Raw genomic sequence first — 20,697 nt, 5'->3', positions numbered from 1 at the left:
TTTCAACACAACCTCGTTTCAAATGGTTTATATTTCAACTAGAAAATACAATTATTCTTAGTACACTGTGTGTGTGTAGAATATATTTATCTCTGACATTTCACGTTTTACGAGATCAAATAAATCCCGAGGGAAAGAATAATGTATAACTTTTTCTAAAAAACTGAAGTAGCAAAATAAATAAAAGATTGACCTTACTAGTCTGAGCTGGTCATTTAAGATTTTTTCGTGAGACTAACATACCTATTATAGAAAAATCTAGACTGACCTAACATAATCCATTAATATACATTGTAATAACAGCTAATGAAATTAGCTAGTAGATTTTTTTATTTTGTTAACAGTTCTTATAAGATCTCCTTACAATCCAAAAATTGAAAGATCTTGTTACTCCCACAGATAATGTCAACGTATCGTAGTATTTGAAATCTCCCCAATATTTTCACCTCACGAAGTAACGTATGCCGATGGGCCATAAACACGTCGGCCGCTACATAAATGGCACTTAGATAAGACCAAACGACACTTACCGCTGTATTTCAACCCCCAATACGTCCTATATCAATTGTTATTGAACATGTTCAGCCATTTCATATAGATTTTTCGAATACGCTATATTTGACGATACAGTTTTAATAAAGTATGAGTTCTTCTGCCTGCGCAGTGTATAATTTTTGCGTAGTTTTATTCTTCTCAAAAAGTCTGTCAATAACAATTTCATATAACTTACATCACGTTTTCTTTTAATTGTTATTGCACAATGCTAGTGCTTCTTTTTCTGCCAGTTGATTTTTAGAATTAACTAACAAACAAATCAAGTGGAAAGCATGTATGTCTATAATGTCTTTTCATATTTAAAGAAATGAAAGGCTGTTCTTAGAAAAATGTATTTTAGCAAAATATGTTTTATTCTTCTCGAAAAGCTTTACTCGAACAAGGTCAATAACAATTTCATATAACTTACATCACGGATATTTTATTGCATTGGAAGGGATTCATTCGACCTTCCGACTCACAAATTCACCTAGGCAAACGGTTTCCCGGTCCGCAGCCGTCCCCATTGCCCATTGTACCGTAAACATTTTATCTTACTCTCATCCGTAGCAAGTTGCCTCTTCATTTTAACGTAGATGGACCTATCAGGGACCAGTAGCTAAATGTTAACATTTTCTTTTAAGAGAAGATAGCTCAAATATTAAATTTTGCTTTTAGCTTTTGCTCAGTCCCCATTCTTATTTAAGGCCGCCAATTTGTCTGTTTTCGCCGTATCTTCCTTAGCCACAATTATCATTTCAGGCGTTGTTTTACTTATAAAACATCATGAAAACATCGCCTTCAACTAATCTCCTTTTCTCTGAAAGAAACATCAATACAACACACTCACTAAAAATTCTACACGTTTTTCCACTACTTCTAAATTCAGTAACAAAACCGTGTACATCCCTTTTGTTCTAGAATTATTTTTTGTATTGAAGTTCGACGTATAGTGAAACCTTTAAAAGTTTTTGAATGTAGAAATACAGCATGAATTTCAAATACGGGTACATGGTAAGTTTGACCTACATCACATAGAATAAATTCCCGTGATATATCATACCTAGATAGGTATCGGGTCTATAAATCTTTTTTTACTTCCATCATCGGAATTTTTGCAAAAGCTGCTGTTTCGCCGATCATATTAGTTTTGAATTCTGTGTTATAAATGATTGATGGTAGTTCGGTTTATGGACCAACTTTCAGTTTAAAACTAATTTATTATGTTGGAGGCTATTAATGGGGTTTGGATACACGTTTACATGTTTGTGACAATAATGGGAGTGGAGTTGATTAGATTTCGGATAACGCGTCGATTGGTATCGACAGTGTGATAAGGATATTATGATTGAAGTGATTTAATTTGTATTTGTAATTGCTTTATTGTCTTTATTATTTTATATCTAACAACATACCAATATATTTTCAACTTTAGGAATTACAAGCCAAATATTTTTCTAATACTACAAGCTCCAAAATTGTATGCTAACTCCTATCTAAACATTTTGATAACTCGGAAAATGTTACCGAACAAATATATATCTAAGTGTGTTGGAATATGTTATTCTTTCCACGTAAATTATTGCGTCTATTGAAAACCTAGATCTACCCTCCGAACCCCCGATAACTGACGTCATTCACGTATTGTGCCGTTTGTCAAAGGAGTCCCTCGTACGTATGGACAATAATTTAAGAGCGTCCCATTCAATTTCTCCTGCCATTGTTCTGTATATAGGTCGGTTTAGTTTGATGTGTATTCACTAAGTGTATTTTCGCCTTGACGCTGTCGACACTGTTTGAATTTGGTTTTTGACACCTCATTGTGTTGCGAGCCTCGAATTTAAAGTAGTTGCGTCATACGTTTGTGTTCCCTTTTCGCGGGAAATTGTTTGGGTGATTTTCTATTTGCTTTATGTTCGAGTTCTAATTTCTGGTAGAGCCTGAATCCTATTTACTTATTTTGTGTCTTTTGTATCAATAGAAGAAGAAGAGATAAAAACAATACACGTAGGTAATCCCAAATTGGTCAAAGTACGTCTTCTTCTAACCTTTCAGAAACAAAATAAGCATGATTATTTTTACCCCTACAAACGAGCTTCCGGTCGACCCTAAAAGCCAAAGCCGATCACCTTCCGTGTGCCAATCAAATCATGATCCTTATTTCCTACGATAAACCGAGATATCTAATCGAATGTCCATCACACTGACAGTGGATTAACACTCATCTTGTTGCCTCGGGCTTGCATTTCGGACTCGCTGACAGGTGAGATGTAACTATAGACGTTTCCTGAACATTACATAAATGTATCTACAAACATAAAGTGACGCGTTTGTTCCATTGAAATAGACAGTAACAACACTATCACGACCCTACTGCTTTATCGTCTATCTTATTATTACATCTGGTCATGCAATCACGCCCGTTAAGCGAACTCAGCACATGATCATTCTCTTAAATCTCACCAATAAAATCGTAATACATTACACACGTTAAAATGTACTATGGATGCATGTTCGGCGTAATGCTGTTCCCTTGTTCCTTGATAGTGATGAAGCGAATACATTTGTTAAGGAAACCCGGGACGAAAACGGAAACTTCGTATGACGTGCGATTTTTGACACGTAGGTATTACTGTGATTTCAAACCCTTTGTCCTGGTTTGAAAGACGTGGATATAAAAGGGATTTTCGATTTTCTGTGGCGTTTAGTAGTTGTTCGAATCATATAAATACCACCAAGTTACCAAGCATAATCTTTTGAATACTCGAAATTATCTATAGGTACGTACTTGGAAAACTTCTTCCAAACAACCTCATTAACAATCCAATTAATTACGGAAAACGAAGTAAGTTAGTTCATTATAAAGTGAGCTCGTTTTATAACAACACATTCAAGCCTGATTCCCGGCATAAATTTTTCACCCATGGACATACCGACGCGGCGAAAGTTCGTCTTTACCGTATACCAACTTTTTTACCCAACTAAATAACACGGTCCTTTGTGTACATGACCTAATTAAAGTTTCCTTAAGACTTATTTTCCGCCGAATTATTAAAACTTAACAAAACTTCGTAATTAAAATTCCTTTGGGTCTTAAGAATGAAATCTTTTAGGAGCTTTCTTTTACTAAGCAAACTTGTAAACAGACCTAATTATTTTCGGCTTTAAAAGATGCCGAGATAAGAGACAGGACATAATATTCCGTTTTTAGAGGTCCTTGATTAAATTGCGGATAATTATTATAGAAAGTATTAAATTGCAAACCCGGGTCGGATTTAACAAAGGCTCGGAAGACAGAATTGGGTTGATTCACTCCGATGATACGGCTCTGCGGCGGATCAATAAATGATTATTTTGTTTTGCTTTAACCTTCAGAGGAACCTTTGCCCTCCAGTAAATCAGTAAAATTAAATAGTATGCCACTTTTTTGAGGATGAATATCATCCTATGGATTATCACGCCTTAGACGAGTCAAGAGATAGTGTCAGACTCTAACTGACTAAAAACCACTCCGTTCTTGCTTCTGTTTTTCGAGCCGCTAACCCGAAGTCTGCAGCTCCAGATCACATAGTATGCCACTTAAACTAGAGTTTACAGTAAATTTTCGTCGATGTAAACATTAACTAATTCTAAACACCATCTTCTTCGCAGACTGTATCAACTTAATTGAATAAAATACTTTCTCAACTCCCGTTCTTTCTTATAAGCCCCGCGCCGCAGCATCACAATGTTCCAAGTAATAAATCTCCGACATAACGCTATTAGTCACGTCATATTCTGATGTTGCCGAAGCCCTCCCTTCGGCAAACAAATGAGCCGTTTAGGAAGATAGAATATCTAGAAGTGATAGATCTAAGCAAGCGTGAAACGAAGGCTCTTCTATGAAACTAGGTTACCTGATTATGTAAAGGCCGTCTATGAATATTTCATTATTTTATACGACGTTTTCATCGCAGTTTCTTAATTTAACTTATTACGATATACAAAAGAATAAGTACTAAACTTTGTTGTTTTAATTTCTGTGTTTAATTGAGTCTGTGAAATAGTATTACGAAAATAAAATTTGATAAATTGTTAAAGTTATTAAGTTATTATCTTGGGTCCTTAACTAAGGGCGAGATTTAATGCAAGCTATCATTTCGAGGATTTTGTGTTTTATATTCCCAGCTTAACTGAAAATATTTTCTCATTCACGTAGAAGATAGTTATATGCCGTAGTGCTAAAAAACTTCTTATACCATTTGTTTTCGTACAAACTAGAAAGCTGTAAAAGTACCATCGCATTGGTTAAGAAAAGTTGGCGATTGGGGACACTAAATCTCTCACTTTATATAGATCGAAACTGTGCTTGCAAGCATTACTTTACTCAACGAATATACTCTATTACGATTTCCAAAATAACAAAATCGATATAAATCTTGTTAGATTTTAACAACAACATCGGTAAACTTGTATTTAAAAATGTAATCAAAACTAGAAATAAAATACATGTAACTTGGTGTGGTAGGGGATCATTCGCGTATTTGCATTTTAAAAAGACCGGGAGGGTGCGTAATTGATAGCCAGAAAATCAACGTTTAAAGCCTCGGTTTAAATTCATTTGCAGCGAATAACGAGACGGATTTCAGGAAACCCAACCGATTTCCCAGCGGGAAGCTTTTTAAACGACCCGACTTATGAACGGCGAGAGGTAAAGATATACATAGCACAGAAATGTCTCTTTTGAGCGGGGACATGATTAGAAATCACACCTTACTCGGAAATTATTTTTTATTTACAAAGGTGGGGATTTTTGCATGTTGTAATAAAACTGTTACGAATGGTAACAGCAGCGAATGTATGCGGGCTCTTTGTTCGTAATTCGGAGTCTTTTTATAACTAGGTTATGTACTATTTACCTGTAATTACATTGAGTCTGTGAAATCGTATACTTTGTTATGTATGTATGTCTTAAGACTGTATTTTGCAAGCCATGTGTTCATAAAAAGATACGAGCCTCTCCTTCAACAAGATAAGTTAATAACATCTATCAACAATCCAGCGCTTTAACAAAAAACTTATACCCAACATCTATGATAATAACAATCTCTCAAACGATAACCGTAATACGGACTCAAGAAAAGAAAAATTGATACGATTATATTACTTTTTCTTTTCATGGCCAACGTATACATCTGTTTCATTTCCTATTCTGTCTAACATGGACAATTATGTACCACAATCGGAACAAACAACTAAGTTACAATCGAACTTAAACAGCTCACTCAGGAACTTGTAACGCGGAAACTTTCGTCGTATTGGCTATATATGGCATCTGTATGTGTAGTATCGGTAAATTAATGGTGACTAGTGAGACGTTGTGGACTGACCACAAGGCTATTTCCTACAGCTGTTACGTATTGCCGTTAGGAATTACCTATAACTGGCTATTTTGTGTGGCTTCTTGAAAACATGAGTCGTATGGTTTGTGGGTGTTGTCTATTTAAACTTCTGCCTTACATTCATATAACACTAAGCGTGATGTTTTCTTTGTCTGTTCGTCGTATCTGTGTACTGTAATTACTGTTCAACTGGATACATCCTTCGAAACATTTTCTAGTGCAACTTTGTGATAAAATTACTTGAAAATGTTTGTACGTGACTATGTATAAGAACGCATTTTAGTCCTCTTTTGATATAATACTTCTCGTTTGCAATAAAAGGGTACTACTGTATATATTTCAATCAAAATAAACATTTCATAATCCGAAACAGCAAAGACTCCTACCGTGTATGTATATTTAGTAGGTATATACCACAAACATATTTCACTTACTTCAGCTCACTCTAAAACCTTCCATAAAAGCAAATAGAGTTTGTTTGAAGGCACGAATCGGCTTTAGCATAAAAAGTTGCTATCAAAAATTACCGTTTCATAAAGGAACATGAGAGGTACTCGGCTTTCGTCACTAATTACCTACCAACACAGCTGTTATTTTTAAAGCTTTACCTAGTACTCTAACTTTTGCTAATTAACCGGCATAACATGCGGTGTGCAAGGGTTGACGGCACCTTCATTATTTGTACCTACTTTCGTACACCCTGTTCCTTCATTTACAAAATTAAAGTACCCTTAGTACTCAAAGCCTTTCATGAAAATGTATTTCCTTTGTTTCCTACATTTCCACTTCGGCCATATCAAGAGACTACGCCTGGAATAAATTGCGCGATTAGTTTTCGATTGTAATGGAATCCCTTGACCTTTGTATTTAGTGGCCTTTGGAACTAAGAGCCCTTAAGTATATTTGAACAATCTAAAGGGCACTAGAAGTAGCCGTTTGGATACTCAAAACGTATTCATTTTCGTATCCCTTTGTATTATGGGAGATAATGTAATCTAAAATTTGCACTGAATACTCTTTAACGTCGGAAACTGGGCGTCGACTCATAAAGTGTTACTATGTATGCTATGAAGACTACTTTCGGTTAATTAGTATCATTCGTAAGCTGATAGGGCAGTCCGAATTAAGTAGCTAAGGCATTTAGTTGCTAAAAATCCTCGAAAAATACATTCGTATTCAAATTCTATGTTACTATTGCCTTTGTGTTAAATATTTGTATAAGAAACGTTGTTAAAAGTACTATAACATTAATTTTCATTCTAAATACAATTAAACAACCTTCATTTAATTGCGTAGCGTAGGTATGTATTTGTACACCTAACGTCGTAACGCTTTACAATCGTACAACTGGTAAAGACCAAAAAACGGTTCTATTTTATTTTCAACCTTTTGTCTTCCATATCAAATGTAATTCCATCAAAGGTTATTTATTTTATTTTTATATTTTCTCTGTAAATTCATTCTGTGACCTTGGTAGATTAAATCCGATATGCTGAGCTCTGGCAAAGGTCCCAAACGTTGGTATCCCACAACTTCATAATAAATAACTACGCCAGTTGTATTCAAGTGTTCTCTGGCTCTTATATTTCTTTCTGTCACTTCTGAAAAAATAACAATAAATTGCTCTCTATTGCCTTTATTACCGACATATTTTTCGAGGAGTCACCCCATCTGTGTGCCGTCGAATTGAGACCAATGGAATGAGCCAAATGGTACTAATTGTATTGATTTCTTGTACGATTGTGACTTTAGTTTCTTATTTATCATCATTAAAGTAAAATCATCACGTTTTTCTCTTGTACTTGCCTTTCAAATTCAAACTTACTCTTAACATCATCTTACAACAATGTTTTGGTACGTATTTTATTGTTTGAGAACGCAAATAACGTTCAATTTTAAATAACTTTCTTAAGATCATAATCTCTAGATAAACCCAAAATAAAAAGCTGTATAATAGTTGTTAGTGTGTTTCGTAAAAAGGTAAGTAAATTATAAATAAATGAACAACATGACACAAAATCTTTACGACATGTACTGACGCTACTAACGCTGAAATTGTAGAATTTATTGAATCGTCAAGTTAGTCAATCTTCGTTATTTCCACACCAATGCCTTTTAGAATATTTAAGGGTGTTAGAAAATCTGTTTTATGGTCAGTCAAAACAGGTAAAGGTTCCGAGGCACATTAAAAATTAAGTGAATCTCGGTCTCCTAGCACCAAGCTCGATCTTCTGAAATTCTTATTTTCCATCCCGATGCCCATACTGGCATTGGCCCAACGAAGTTCTTGAAAAATTCAATCTTCAAGTTCGAAACGATAAGGCATTAAATGGAATTTCTCTAAAAATCAATTTCGAAAAATATGCATTTTAAATTAAGTAAGATTTTAAACTAATATTAATTGTTAAGCTAGCTCCCGTTTGGTATGCGATCAACAAAATTAGCATAGTTTTATAACAGGCGAAAGCCGTCCCTCACTCAACTCATCAATTACTTCGCTCGGACAGAAGCAGTTTGTGGCCTGCCATTTTCTTTGTTTGTGTCAACCATAGCTCCCGTTATTTCACCGCCCATTTTATCCTATTTATGGGCAATTTGTCACGGGATGTTCACCGCAGTGGATAACCCACACTGAAGTGGACCATTCGCTTAATGCCCAAGTCTTTACCTTTTCAACGCTTAAGTCATATCAATTTCAACAAATCCGTGTTGTTTTACTACCATGGATATAAAAGGACATTATTTGCTCCATTTTCATAAGCTCACGCTCCATGAGGTTTATCTCAAGCTACATTTGTGTAAGATTTAAGTGTACGGAATATTTATTTGAATTTTTATATCCATTTAAACCATCGTTGTTTTGTTTTATAGTTGCTAAACTTCCACCACCTACTATTAAAAATGTTTAATTTACTAAAGAATGTAGGGGTCTAATTCCCAGATGCCATGTAATATTTACTTTCGTATTTTGTGGCCACCACAACCCTTATAAAGTTGAACCATAAAAAGCACCTTTTGCAGAAAAACGTGCAGCGATTAAAACATTAATTGCTTTTCTCCTAGGCCTCGTAATTTGGCGAAAGGCAAAGATTTTAGTAAAAAATTGAAGAATCTCGGTAATAGGCTTGAAATTGGGTCTAGATTGTAACATGTGGGAACGTGTTCACTTGATTGAATCCAAGATCGACGGGCGAATCGAGCAAGTCTCAACAACTCGTCAATGGGTAGAAATTGCTGGTACGTGATCGAGAGCCTGTTCCGATACTAGAAGACTCGATGGTGCAATTTGGAACGAATCGAGAGCGATTTTGCCACGCTTTACCCTAGTCAACTTTACATTTTTATTTACCTTCGGGAAATATCCGCGTACTAAAATGTCAATCGCGACCTATAAGGTTCTGACCCAATTTAGATTTGAATCTCTTGTGTGTTGTAGTTAACTGTAACATAAACTTAATGTATGCTTTATTGTCGATAGTTTTGGTGAATTCGTAATTCACTAAGAAAATCTCTTTTGAGTTTTACTTGGGTCATGCTTAATTTTTTTTTTTTTAAATAAGTCCCGTAAATTGTATATTTTGCACTAGACCTTGTTTTCTGAGCATCCGTTTAATTTAGTTTTTAGATTCAAATACTTATACCGAAAAGAGCTGCATCAAATTTTCTCATAAAAACCGCAGCACAATTTTTAACCCGAGATATTTTTTTATCTTATCTCTTTAAGGCCACTCGGGTGGCTGAATAAATGGCTAAAACCGTAAGATAATGTTTTCAAATTAACCCCTACAACAGCCTCAAAGTACTCTTCGAAAGTCCTTGTATCACGAGGTCGTTCTACCCTTTCAAGGATAAACATTAGAAGTTCTCCTTAATCTAGGATAAGGCGTGAATATTTATGAATGTTATAACTGGATCAGAACGGACGAAAGAAACTTCTGGTCGGATAAAAAGTTTATAATACTTAATTACAAGAAATTGATTAGCCTCAGAATTTTACTCTCACTAAAATAATTAATGTTCAGTCTTAAATAAAGCTTAATACTTCCAGAAACAATAGACTTACCTTCTAATTAAAAGTTTCTCGAATATTCCAAATAATTTCCAATTTTCAGAACATTTGTTTCGAAACCGAAATTTGTATCGATATATCCCTTCGAGCGGACTGATAACACTTGATCTATTACAATAACGAAGTAGCTTCATCCATCATCCCGTCAAAAATGCTCTTTGTTTAGCATAGAATGTCCACGGAAAATAAGGCAGTCCTTATTTTTCTGTGCAAGAATGAGATAAAAAATCCTTAAGATAAAAATACTCATTTATCTTTTCCTTTTCTTTTAAAACGCAATGGTAATTGCCCGCTGGGATTTAGTTGACGAATACCGCTCGATTCTTTTCTCTGCAACTCCAATGCCGGGTTTAATTCCATTTAACTTTGATAGATTAATGCGTCCGTAACACATGGATATATGAGAAAAGTGAGTTACTGCAAATTACGCTGCAGTCGTGTGACTTAATTGTCCCAAATATGTCATTTTTCATATTTGTAATTAACGAAATTGTTTCGATCTTACAGATACCATTTTAATGTTTACTGTTTTCCATATTATCCTTTTCTCATAACTACGAAGTTAATTCATATTTTCTATAGACACCTCGTCTGACGATTGACAGAAAATCTTTGACAAATTCTTTGTTAATTTTGGCCACCCGTCATAGGGGTCTTAAAAGCATCTTGATCATCATTATTTTTCATTCTTGACTGTATATTTTTTTTAAGTTCTTCTTAACTTGAAATCACAACTAACCACAGAATTACACATACATATTCTAATACAGAAAATTCAAAATCCGTTTCCAATAACGTTACAGCGTTGATACAAAAGCGTGCACTTCACGTATTACAGACATCCATTGTGGGCGTTGTGTTTTCAGCTTGTATTTGTTGTGGCATCGTGCACAGAGAAACAAATGATGAAGGCTGCATTGTGCTCCTTGTATGAGAGGCAATCTGCACTAAACATTACCTAGAACATGATGCCAGCGTGATCAGAACCACACTCTGATAGCTTTCAAATGTATTTAAAAGGAAAGTAATTAAAAATGTAAGAGATTCACTTCTATCTCTCTTTTTATTATTGTTTTCTATATTTTCTATTCTCTATTTGTTAGTTGGTGGCGATTTTACGGGTTGAAACTCAGTTTCTATTTTTGTTTGTTTCAGACCTTTTGTGTGCAGGATAGATGTATATCAGAAGTTTACACATCTACTGTTCTATCTGGGTCGCTTAATTCGTATACCTTATTTACATACAGTAATTTATTCGGAAGACCAATCACTAAAGTAATAAGACAGTGTGCCAGCTTAGAAAGTACTATTTATAATGTAGGTTGAGTACAAGCTGTCTTTATAAATTCACAAGTTCTATGTACCATGAATTTCAACGTAAACAGTCAGTGAATCAAATTAAACATAATTCATATGTAATATCACTATTGTCTCGGCCACTTAAAATTACATGCTTGGAGACGCAAGCAAACAGTTAGCACTACTATTCATTAGTTAGGACATGCAAGCGTGTACAATGCTCGGAATATGGCCGCGGATAATGTACTGATATTATTATAATATTAGTATATTTACATGGCATACATGTGATTAGGGTTTATGTGGAGGAGCTGTACCATCAAAGTATTATTAGGCTTTTCTGAAATTTGTACATTAATAACGTGGTATTTGGAATTGGTCCCATGCCTTGTGACAGTAGGCTCATCCCCTATGACTGGTGAAAAGTGGGTGTTGTCACCTCTACCTCTGCCCCTACATTTTCGTGGATTAATATGTAATTATTATCTACACGACGGGCGCAATGTCTGTACAAATCAGTTCCGTTTACAATCAAAGTCTCCTCATGGAACTTAATGTAGTAATTTTTTTCGTGTCTCGAGATCACTGTGGAAATCTAAAGAACAAAGTAAGAACTCCATAACAGACACATTACTCACATTTAAGTGTAACGATCCCACATTCTTACAAAAATCTATTTTATTCTCTGAACGTCTTTGCTTCGAAGATCAGTGGGGTTTCAGATATCAATAGATATAAGTATGTAAGTAATGAAGGGGAGAACGAGGAAGGCGTGGATCACATCCTTACTTATAAGTATACCTATCGAATGTACATTTCTCACGAAAACGCAGTCAATTTACCTTATGGGACGTTGGATTGTTTGAGGAAAGGAAATGAGAAGTTCTTTTTTGGTGTTCGTGTTCTATGGGGTTTTGATGTTTTTCGATTGGCTGTCATTGAGTTCATTACGCTTTGTGAATTTTTCTACTGTTTGATGTCGTTGTTTGATTGAGGTCGTGGTGGCCCGGAGGTTTAAGGCGCCCGCTTCTCATGCATGGAGGTTCGAATCCGTATCAGGCAGCAAGCGTGTTTAAACCGTACATCCGTTCTCGTATGAAAAGAAATCTTTTGTCAGCAATGGCTACTTATAGACTATTTACTTATGATACGCTGCAAAAATTGTTTTGCTTTCTTTCTTGATGTAATGTGATACTCTTTAATGACTAATTGTTATACGTCATACTGTGTAGAAATTGTTACCAAGAATGCATACTGTATCAATTAATAATCTATAGATGAGCACAGTCATCGAAAATGCAATTGTACATAAAATAACAATACTACTTCACCATGATTCACACACGCGATATAGCTATATAATCACTAAACCATCGAGAATAATCAATTAGATTACTTAGATTACATTACGTAGACAAGCGAGACAGTATCTCGATCCTGCAGCGATAAATAGGTTTACCATAATTGATGCTTTTACCATGATTAAATGTAACTCTTTCGTGTTAGGTCGTTATAGATAAATACACAGAAATATCTGTAAATATACCAAATGTCTTTCTGTTATTTGTAGTTATAAATTTAGTTTGACCTACGTTGTTTGCTAAATACTTTTAAAGAATCTACACGTAACCTTTCATGGCTTGTTGCCTCAAAATATCATAGCTCATTGTTCTAAAAATGTTCAATAAACCTTCAATTTCTTCTTTTCAAATATCGAAATCGAAATAATTATCATTATTAGCTCTTAATAATGTCAACAATAAACAAAATTCTGCATAAAACTCCAGCACCATGTTGACAGAAATCTAGGCAATAAACACCTTAACAACCCAATTTCCCTACTCAATGTACATTTCACGTTAATAGGCGACCGACACCCCATATTTTTCTTCCATTCACGAGCCCAGAGCCGTTCTAAAAAGCCGTTTAAAACAATACCGCCCATTACCGCCCAAATACAATCAATATAACCCCTTATATCCAAGTAAATAACATCAATTAAAGCTGTGTTAGAATTTATTGGAGTTACTTCGGCTTGCGATTAATAACCTTTCTTGCCGGCCAGACTTTGTTCAACTGGCTTTCCGGGCAACCAAGCAAAGTCCATTCTTTGTGAGAATTTATTAATTTAGATCACTGATCCGAAGCAACAGTTATCTGATGAGAGCTATTAGCTAATTTGTTTCTTGTTACCCTTTATTGAGTTTGCTAGTCAATTAGTTTTAAGTTCGTCTAACGATGTTAAAGTAATTTACTGTAGAGGTATTACTATGTTTCGTAGTTACCTCAATTTAAGTATTTTTGGGTAATTAACTCTCGTGTTCTACCTATCATATTTTTAATTTGCAAAGAACTAAGTGCAGGTATTCATGAACGATATCGTATATACTTATACTTTTACATTATAATAAAGCTGAAAAGTTTGTTCGTTTGAACGCGCTAATCTCCGGAGGTACTGGTCCGATTTGAAAAAATCTTTTTGCGCTGCATAGTCAATTTATCGAGGAAGGCTATTATAGGCTATAAAACATCACGCTACGATTGATAGTAATCGAATTGAATGGATAGGAACGCGTGGATCCGGGCATAAGTAGCTAGTTGTACAATATTGTTTATATCAATATACAATTATTACAATAAAATAATAATACAAATTAAACACTAGAAACACTGTAAACACACTTACTCCAACTACAACATATTTGCAATTTACTCTACAAGAATACTTATTTAAACAAATACAACTAATATCATACGACAGACAGAACAGTCAGTTACATTAAGGTCCTCGAAATAAACAATAATAGAGCCGCGTACGAGGCTAGGGTCTCAAGAGGCCTAGTAACAAGGCTCTGGAAATGATGGTATACAGTTTGAGTGCGAAACGCCCAACGGGTCCCACATGGGTTAGCAAATCCTTCACGATTCTTATATTTACTGCCGATAGAGCTTAGAATATAGATTTTAACTTCGGTTAGTTTATAATAAATATGTTACGTATACATCTCATCTCTTTAACTTTATTGAAGGAATGATTTTGAAATTTTCACAGTTTTTCCATATATAAGTTAATCAGACGTTAATTTTATTCTATTAATAAAAGTTACCTGATGATTGAAAAATAGGGCCTAATTGTCTTAATTGGTCAATGTCAATGGCACTGTTTTACGTCATTCTAAAATGTCGATCACAATAATTTAGAGAGCTGTTTATCATATCTTTGTCAACAAACGATAAGGTGTGTAATTTATATTGGAAATAGATATTCTTGTTTGTAATTGTTGTGTACTGCCATGTAATAATATTTACCATCGACACACGCTCTATCGAAACTTACGCTTTGATGGCAAAACTACAGATCTGCTTTGACAGAGCCACAAACAAGTTCACAGCTTTGAGTTCACGCTCCAATCAACCATTCGATATCGTGGCCGCTTTAGGCAATGCGAACATGTCCAGTGGATATTGCCTCATCTTGCGTTTACATATTTATTGAGAATATGGTAATTTGCTTGCTAGATACGTACACTTTGGAGACTAGTACAGGAGCTAGAATTACATGTCACAGGAATCTTGTTGTATGAGATACTTGGTTAATCTACAAAGGCGCATGTTAGATAGAGGTATACGATATTCCTATACTACCTGGTCTTACGTTACAGAGATATACACGTTACATTCACGCTAATATTTCGCAACTAAATAGAAGGTCATCATATCATAGTCTTGGTTCTGGAGAAATATAATAGAATATATAATAACGAATATAATAAAGATACCATCAGATACATATAGAGAGCCGAGACGAATGACCCGCCTGGACTGGAGTGATACCATGGCCTCACAAAAAACCGACGTGAAACAACGCTTGCGTTGTGTTTAACAAAGCTTCCTTTACCTAGCTAATTTAAAAAATCACGTTGCCTAAAATTAGAATTCAAGCCCCAAAGTCCCTAAAATCAACTGACTAAAACCAATGAACCGAAAGAACTTAATACTTATTTAAGTGAGCCAGTGCGCCGTAACTAAATAGATTTTGTTGTCCCTGTATAGACCAGAAAGTATATTCGAAAGTTCATTCAACTGTGATATTATAAAATGTGGAAATATACTGGAATTATAACCTTTTTTTTTTTTTTGCTCCTCGAAATCTATATTTGTAACATAAAAACAATCCTCTTCATAAAGAAATTCGTTACTAAGTTCCTTTGTTCATAGTTGCCACGTGTATCGACGGTAATGATACGGCAAAATGTTTCAAAGACATACAGAACCATTAAAAGAAAGATATTTCGAAAAATCCTTTCGAGTTCCTGTAATGAGCAAGAGGAAGTTGGGGTGTCTACGTATCATCGAGAATCGGAAAGCAAAGAAATGGTCCGGAGTACGCCAATAATGGTCTTCGTAAATTGTTGCCAAAACGATACCAAAAAAAATACTTCAGACTTTTATTAAGTAAAAATGTACGCTACAGAGAAAGTGGTTTTCTGTAATGAAAATCTAATGACTTATTTCATTCAAATGTAATTGAAAATATTATGTTGTTGAATTTAGACAGATTTTCATTAGTGTTATTATGTAAATCAATTTCATATTTCTGAATTGGTACCTGTAGAACTGCGTCAATATATTTGTTCACATGTCACAGCGGTTGGGATACGATCTAACCTTGATGTTAGATATATTTACATACCTTCTGAAACCTCTACCCGTTATGTTATTTGTTTTTAAATATTTAAGAACTGTTTTTTAATTGAAACCCTGTTAAATCAGTTGACTAATTTCACATTCTCTTTCTGTTTCAGGTAATTTCTTTACATAATAACTCGACCGAAAAGTAAGTTTATCGCATTGAATAAAAACAAAGCAGTCTAACAAAATAACTATTTAACTCACTGAAATAAAACTAAAGCGGCTTGAGTTCGGAAAAGTCTGTAAAACAAACTTTTAGCACAGCGCCATCTATGAATTTTCGGATGCATTTGAGTCAAACTGTAAAGCGCCACCTAAAGGACTTTCCCGCAAACCGCAGCATTGTGACTACAACGACATCTGTTAACGGTGTACGTTTTTGGGAGCGTTGGTTCGTAGTTCGTACAACCCCTCCTCAGGGTAGATAGGTTAGTCAGTGTATTTTGAAAGGGATGATAGATGGCGTTGTGTGTACCGCGAAATGATATACGTTTGTATTGTTTCTTTCTCACTTAGTTTTAATACATTGCTTCAAACGATTGACTAATATCTTAAAATATCGAAATCTAATTACTTCTTTCATTAACTCCAATTAAAACATCGTTTTTATTAAAAACAAGTTTTGTAGAAAATGTTGATTTACGTCAAAGATTCGTTCTGCATTTGTCGGTCTCGGGGACGTCATAGATTTTAACAAAACAGAAAAGCATCGGAGGGTTTAATTACTGCACTTGAATCTGTCAAACCCATTAACCTGCCAATAGCAACAACAGGGCTTTGCCATTTACGTCGATACCAGATATTTATGCTTGCTTTGTCTTATTGTTGTTTTAAATAACATTGGATAGATTTATTTATATGGATTAACATAACAATAGCCAAATTGACTGTATTGTATAGGGTTCTTTCGAACACTAGAGTTAGTTATGCAGTTATAAGTAAGAAGATAATCTTTTGTCAATAGTTCCTCTTATTACATTACATTAACATTAACACTGCAAAACTTAATTTACATTTAAATAGAAACGAGAATCCTATCCGTAACATTCTTAACTATTCTTGATCCCGTCATCCGTAGTTCCATTTTGTCGGATTATAGTAAATTGACAAAAGACAAAACCCTCACACGATATCTACGTGGGAAGAATAGAAACACTGTAGTAACACAGAAACACAAACTCATAAATAACTTTGCTTACTTATGCAACCTTTCTTTTCTCCATTTCTACGTGAGATGTGCTTGAGTCCTAGTAAGCCCGATTAGAATACGCCATCACCATAAAATATTTATACCTTGTCATATCGTTATTTAAGAATATTATGCCAATGCTTTACGACCACGCGTATCTTGGTAATGACACCAAACTGTGTAGGTACTGCCGCATTTATATCAAAATCAATAATATGATCTTTGACATTTACTCCTGGTATGTCTTCACGTGCCAATTTAACTCCTCACCGAACCTCAAACATGTCTTTATAAGTTCTATAAACACATTAACCTGCAGACATTTCCTTGTAGAAAACAGAAAACATTAAACTGCCGTATTTTCCCCCATATTATGACGAGGAGCCAACGAAAGGAAGGTAGATTTTGGCACAAGAAACAAAGTTTTATCAAGTGTAAAGAGTTCCTTGAGACACTCTCGGTAATAAGATACGAATTTATGGCAAATTTATATCTTTGTTATGCCGAAAAATACTTTATCATAGGAGATTTACGCCTGTATTCTTGTTTTGTCAACGTTTATTTGAACATATTCGGAAAATGACATGTTCTAAGATCCTATTCCATATTTTATTTCTGTATTGACAAGTAATGTCTGAATTTAAGGAATCTACAAAAATAAATTTAATCTTATTTTAATAAAATATCCGTCTCATGTGTGTACCATCACGACCACCATGCTACTATCCAAAGGATTCCTGAATTACGTTGTGTATTCAGTCCTATGTAAATAAATTTATCTTCAATGTAGAAATAATGAATACTTCCTTCCCGTTTTACTTCGATGAAACAATACTAATTTACAAAGCCAACAAATTCGTTGATTTCCAATTCGTTGGTCTGAAACTAATTTGAATGCAACAAGGCGTTGAAGCAAGACTTTATCAGTCAATCAATGTATTTAATTTACTTAGCTGCGAAGTTTTCCAAAACATTTGAGTTTTCAGTTACCAAACGCGCCACTTCGCTTAAGGAAATAAAAGAAAAACAGGACAAGTGTTAAAGCGTTCCTCGTAAAAATAACGAAGGAGAATTTGTCACGGCTAAAGTACTATAAATTCTTCAGTTTATTACTGTACTTGGTATTTACTCTGCTAAAGTGTTAGAAGATGTATGAAAACTACTAGTCACTGTTTTAAAAGGACTTTTGAAGGCGGTTTTAGTCTTGCTATTCTGTGGCTCTAAGCGTCATCAACACACACTTCATCTATGAATCTTGACACTGGCTTAACTCGTTCCAACATAGATCGTAGCGGGTTCTTAAGCACGTTTCCAGCAACCACGATCACTTCACTACTTAAAGAATCGATATCGGTCCCTTGTTCATACTCTCTTGAATATTCTCAATGTCTCGAGAAGTCTGCGTCAGGAGATAAACTTCATTAATTAGTTGGACAGATTTTAATAAGGTCAACTGTTATTGTTGATTTGTTAACCACTGAATTGTTCTTGAACAATGACAGGTATACTTTAGGGAAAAGGACTAGACAGTTGAAATAATTATTTGAATAAAACCTAAAAATAAAAACAAACTCATTTAAAACCACATTTCCTTTGAAAACCAAAACCAAATGGTGACTAAAAGGTAGTATAAATAAGTAAATACAAAAAAGTTCCAATCAAACTTTATAAAATTTCTAAACCACTCCAATTTTAGTTTAGAAGTACTTCAGCGGCTTCGTAATGAGTCGCCTAGTAAATTTCTAGACTTCAAAGTAGAGGGTCTCTGTTAATTATAATATTCTAGTCCTCATTGAAAAGTAATGAACTTCGTTTATGTACGAAGTGTATGTAAATTTTCAGTGTACAGCTTTAATATAAATAAGTTAATATTTTGCATAAGTAGAAATAACTCTTTACGTTGAATAATTATAATTACAAGGGAGAACTTGAAAGTATAAATGACAGAATTTTTTTTTTTTAAGAAAAGTTAACTAACCAAAAATATTCTTTCTCTCTATTTTGTTAGGACGTTTCCCCACACTAGGATTTTCTCCTGCGTCGTGGGTACATTTACCAACATACAAGGTCACATTTGCACGGCTGCCGGTTGCTCAGCCACCGCATCAACCGTACAGCCGTAGGTCGTATTCTTAAGATTGATATGCTTTTTCCTGTCTCTGAGTAAAAGGAGATGTTACGTTATGTTATTTTTTGTTTTTAAATTAATTACCGTCCTTTATAACCGGTCTTTCCGTCTTGTTTGTTAGCAGCACCTTCCTGAAGGATTTGATTAATGTATAATCCCCTTATAAGTTATATAGGCGCAGTTGTTAATAGCTAACTTACATTATGTAAGCTCCTAGACGTATGAAATATTTAACGCACGTGCCGAAGAACGTTACGTGACAATAACTTGGTACATGTTTTATTTAATGCGCAGCACTTGTATTGTTGGATTTAATTCACAAGTTCCCGCAACACGAAATTATTAATTACCCAACTTTGGCTTTGGTGCGCAGGCAGAGACGTTACAAGTCCTATAGCATTGTCCAACTTGCACTTACTATTAGTGTTCACTTCTGAAACTAGAATGTAAAATTATAGACACCAAGTTTTTGAATATTTAAATCAACATTGTCAAGTACCATTGTGTTCCGCCAAAGTCAAACGTTCCAAAGTGTAGATTCCTATGGAGAAGAACGAAGAACGCCTTTTGTTTGATTCTGTCTTTTTAAACATTTCTCTTCTGTCTTTTGATATTAGTTTCTGAGTTGACACAATGAGTTATTACGGTCACTTAATTAATGATTGCCTTTGGGGACTCTTCCTTTTTAATGTAATTTGCTGAATTATTTATTTCTCTAGAGTCGACATTGAAGGTAGAATTTATGGCTCGAAAAAATATTTGTCTTCTTTGTATTTTACTCAAGCAAACTTTGATTCTCGACCAGAGCAACTTTAACTCTACAAATCTAACAATAAATGTTTAGCCATTTTCCTATGTAGTTATTTTATTAAATTACGAGAATAATTGACGTAGCTAAAATTCCAGTTAAAATAAATTGCATTTTTGTTTATGCTTTTAAAACCAATTCTGAATTCTATGAAATTCGTAGTTGATTGGCTTAAAATAAAAACTACTAGTAAATTGAATGAAAATTTTGCATATCATCATAGTTTTATACGAATTTATATTTTATACTATGTTATAAAACGGTTTAGGTATCTATTTTTATTATGAAGTAGCTGGATTAAACAAGTAATGATGATTTTATTTACCTCTATCTCTACCTATCATCATAGCTATTATGATTTGTATTGTATAGTTGACCTTGAAACTGCTCCTCCACCTTAAAGTTGGCTAGGCTGAAGAATGTCATTAGCACAGTTTCCAACTTCGAAATTCTCAGTATTGTTGGAATAGTTTGCTCACCAAATTTCCAGAGGTGTGACGTTATGCTACAACGAAATTATTTCATAGTTGACGATAGAATTTATGGCTCGAAAAATAACGATATATCTGCTCTGTATTCTAGTTGTATCCGCAGCGA

General features: G+C 34.4%; 2 protein-coding genes across 7 annotated transcripts in view; one reads left to right on the top strand and one right to left on the bottom strand.

Annotated features, from left to right (window-relative positions):
* LOC118269655 (zinc transporter ZIP6-like) overlaps positions 1-20,697 on the bottom strand; it is a 426,889-nt gene that overhangs the window by 9,684 nt on the left and 396,508 nt on the right. The window contains exon 3 of one of the 2 annotated variants that reach the window (XM_050706897.1): positions 20,081-20,090. The exons of the other annotated variant lie outside the window; for it this stretch is intronic. The gene's annotated coding sequence lies outside the window, so the exon portion shown is untranslated. Of the gene's footprint in view, positions 1-20,080; positions 20,091-20,697 lie in introns of those variants that run through there. 2 annotated transcript variants of the gene reach the window in all.
* Positions 1-20,697, top strand: part of LOC118269676 (peripheral plasma membrane protein CASK) — a 232,638-nt gene that overhangs the window by 131,857 nt on the left and 80,084 nt on the right. The gene's annotated exons all lie outside the window — the stretch shown is intronic.

The sequence above is a fragment of the Spodoptera frugiperda genome, chromosome 30 (assembly GCF_023101765.2).
Source record: "Spodoptera frugiperda isolate SF20-4 chromosome 30, AGI-APGP_CSIRO_Sfru_2.0, whole genome shotgun sequence".
Taxonomy (NCBI): Eukaryota; Metazoa; Arthropoda; class Insecta; order Lepidoptera; family Noctuidae; genus Spodoptera; species Spodoptera frugiperda.
This window is presented reverse-complemented; position numbering and strand designations above follow the sequence as displayed.